Here is a 3,901-nt window from a genome sequence, read left to right as displayed (position 1 = left end):
GCATCCAGGCTCTAAAGATTGTTTTGGAGAATCGAGAAGCCAAAACAAAAGGAAATCATGTCAAAGTGAAAGAGGTGAACAGAAGGGAAGCTTGAAAAGACAAAGCAAAATATTATAATGGAATGTGTAGAGAGCTGGAATTGAAGAATAAAAAGGGAAGAACTCTCTGCATTTCTCAAGTTGAAAGAACTGAGTTTGAATTGAGAAACAAATTTAAGCCTCATGATTTTATGGACAATAAGCATCAAAAGATGATGGAGGGAATACATAGAATCACTATAGCAGAAAGAAATGATTGACACTGAAAAATTTCAAGAAATACCATATGAACAGGAGCCAATGGTAATGAAGGAAGAATTAGAAGTTGCATTGAAGGAATTAGAAAAAAAGTAAGGCTCCAGGAATCCATGGAATACCAACTGACTTGTTTAAATTAATTTATTTTTTATTTAGAATTAACTGAATTAATTAGCTGAGTCAACAGTGTATTTTCAGTGGTATAAATCTCATAGAAAAAGATCATCCTTCTTTCTCCCATGGAGCAGCTGTTGGATTAAAAGCCCATGTCTTTGATTAGCATTAAGATCCTCCTTACTAGGTAACTATAACTCCTATGGGCCTGCTATTTCAGAAGTGGATGACTAGTCCTGCTTCTTAGTCTGTCTTAGTCTGTAGGGCTAAAATTTGTCTACCAAAGGTGACTCTTCTGGTATTTGAAATGCCAGTGTCATGGCTTGCAGCATCTCAGCAACATACATACCACTGTAGTATGTCAAACTAACAGAAGAGTGACATTAGGAAAAATGAATGACTCATCATAGATTCAATTTTATTTATTTATTTATTTATTTAGGAACAGTAAGAAACACTCTAATTATAACTTTACAACATCTGAATAGCTTGGGTCAAATCTGCGCTTTCTGGCAGCTGGGCACCAAGTCTCCTCCCTGCAGCCTCCTGCCTTTCTTCACATTGCACTGTTAGTTGGGTGACCCTGGCCCTGGGGCCTGGTGGTAGAGATTGAAGACAGGGGTTGTCAGCCCCATCCTGACCTCCATCTCCTCTGCAGGGACCTGCACCTGTCATCTGCTGGGGTTAGGGGTGTTGTGGAAGGACCGCTTCTCGGTGTCAGGCCAGCAAAGAAGGGATGCAGCAGGGCCTCCACTAGTGTGATGCGCTGGGCAGGGTCAAACTCTAACATCTTCCTCATCAGGTCAAAAATCTGCATGTCCTCCGGGGAGTCTTGGAGCATATAACTTTTCAGAGATTTGCAGTTCTACTTCATGTATCTGTCATCAGAGCTGTTCTCATTCCAAACCAGGTCACCTTTGTAGAAATACTTTTGCTTCCTGATGTGGTGGATCATGTACAAAGGGATGGGACTTAGGATCTCCTCCATCATCACCAGCTGCTCCTGGTTTTCTTGGGTCTAGAAGAGTGTGAAAAACTGGTAGTATGCAGCCAAGGTTCCAGACATCACAGGGTTGTGCTCAATTCAACTCAAGGATCACCTCTGGTGGGAGATAGTGACCAGTGGTCACAATAGTCGTGTGTTGTTGTTGTTGTTGTTACGTGCCGTTGAGTCATTTGCGACTCATAGCGACCCTATGTACAACAGCCCTAAACCGTGCTCTATCCTGTGTCAATCTCATTGCCTCTGACACACCTATGCCGAGTACCGCAGTCACTTAATCAATCCACCTCATACAGGGTCTTCCCCTCCTGCATTGTCCCTCTACTCTACCCAGCATGATGTCCCTCTCTAAAGCAGCCTGGTTTAATCCTCTCTACGATGAATCTGTTTGTTTTCTTGGCAGTCCATGGTACATTAAATACTCTTCTACAGCACCACAGCTCAAAGGTGTCAATTCTCCTTCTATCCTCCCTAGTCATTGTCTAACTCTCTGATGCATAACAAGTGATTGCAAAAACCATGGCCTGTATCAGGTCGACCTTAGTCTCCAGAGAGACACCATTGCTCTTGAGTATTTTGGAGAGGTCCCTAACTGCAGACTTTCCCATCGCAATACATTTTTTTATTTCCTGGCTACTGGTGCCAAGAATGTTGAAATTGCACTGCCAATATCAGACACTCAGATGTTGATGTTTTTCACTGACTCCTCTTCAGAGCTCTTGTGCTCATTGTACAGAGTTTCAAACTCCGAATTCACAAATAGAATGTTCTCTGGCTTCAATTCTGTGTGGGTCAATTGGTTTACATGTAGGAATCTAAGGGCATGACAGAGCCAGTAGGCCATGTGCCGGACATGTGGCAAGGGATAAGACTGGAAGTGCCTTCGTCCACGTTCCCCACGATCTCCTATCTCTCTTGGAGCCAATAGGGACCCAGCACACCAGGTGGCCCCCCTCCTTGTCATGTTTCGCACTCCGGCTGCACTTACTGCTCTGTTGGCTTCTCGAATAAGCACTGCTAGACCTGGTGCAGCGTTTGTGGCAGTGGTGGGCTTGCTTGCGTGTCTGATATAGCTCCCTTTCCCGTGACCACCGGCGGTGGTGTGAACGTGATGATCCATAACAAACCTCTCCAAAGAATGGGCTCCGTTGTTCACACCTGTACACATCGCTGTCCCAGCTCTCCCGGTATCTTCTCTGGTAGGGTAGGCGGTCACAGCTTCTGGATCAAGACCTGCGAGGCGGAGGTTCCCTCAGGGACAGGTAAGGCAGTCTCCCTTCATGCTCCCTTCTGTAAGACCTCCTCCTCTTCCATCGATAGCTCAGGTATGGGTCTGGCTCAGGGGAGTGGTATCGCTTATAGTGATACATCTTCCACTGTCGCCATCGACAGTGGGCCAGGGCCCATACTCACCATCTCCCAGGCTCCTAGATTCAATTTTGTTTTTAACGAATAAATGCATAGTTTATACATATGCCAATGATAAAAGTATTGATATTCCATGCAAGATCTTTATCCTGGTAAATATTAAAAATTATAAACACTATCAACCTAAATGCATATAGGTCAAATCTACATGTTGCTTCAGGGAAGAAAAGATGGACAATCAACTCTTGTGTGATTTATTGCCTCTAACAAACCACTGGATGGTCAGCTATGGGTCAGTTCTGACTCTACCATGCACAGCAACCAAAATAGCAGCATCTCATTAAACTCAAAGTATATGAAAGAATGCTAATTTTATGTATTTAGCCTTACTGCATTGGTAGATGTATTTATCTAAAAGGATGTCATTGTTGTGTGTGCCGTCAAGTTGCCTGCAACTCATAACAACCCTGTGTACAACAGCTCTGAACCCTGCTCTTTCCTGAGCCAACAAAATTGTCTCTAGCACCCTACCCCCAATACCCCAGTCACTGAGTCAATCCATCTCGCCTTCTGCTCTTATGCTGTTCCTTCACCCTCCCAAGCATGATGTCTCTCACCAAGGACTGATCATCCTTGTAACATGACCAAAGTATGTCAGTCAAAGCTTCAGAACCCTTGTTTCTTAGAAGCAGCCTTGTTTCACCATATTTGTTCTCCCAGAAGTATACTCAATACTCTTCTTCATCACCACAGATCAAAGGTATCAATTTTACTTCTATCATCCCTAATCATCCAGGTTTATGATGCATAGCACAAAATTACAAAGACCTTGGCCTGTCAGTCTAAAAGCATACCTTATATAAATTAATATAACTGAATTGGTACATATGTTGTTCTGAAAATATAGTTTATATAAATCTGTTTTCAGACAAAAAAAATTAATGCAGGTAACGTTTGTCATAGGGTCACTTTGAGTCATCTACAACTCAACGGCACCTGACAACAATAACGACGACATAAAAAGAGCTACTTTGGCCTAGTGGACAGAAAGCTATGCTACCAAGCCAAAGGTGGGTGATTTTAATCTGCAGCCTTCCGGCCGAGTTCAAATTGTTTTCC

General features: G+C 43.2%; 1 pseudogene; it reads right to left on the bottom strand.

Annotated features, from left to right (window-relative positions):
* Positions 1–1,082: 1,082 nt before the first annotated feature.
* Positions 1,083–2,784, bottom strand: LOC102866099 (annotated as a pseudogene).
* Positions 2,785–3,901: the final 1,117 nt, after the last annotated feature.

Source organism: Elephantulus edwardii, unplaced genomic scaffold, assembly GCF_000299155.1.
Source record: "Elephantulus edwardii isolate Elephantulus edwardi_28Jun2011 unplaced genomic scaffold, EleEdw1.0 scaffold00123, whole genome shotgun sequence".
Taxonomy (NCBI): domain Eukaryota; kingdom Metazoa; phylum Chordata; class Mammalia; order Macroscelidea; family Macroscelididae; genus Elephantulus; species Elephantulus edwardii.
This window is presented reverse-complemented; position numbering and strand designations above follow the sequence as displayed.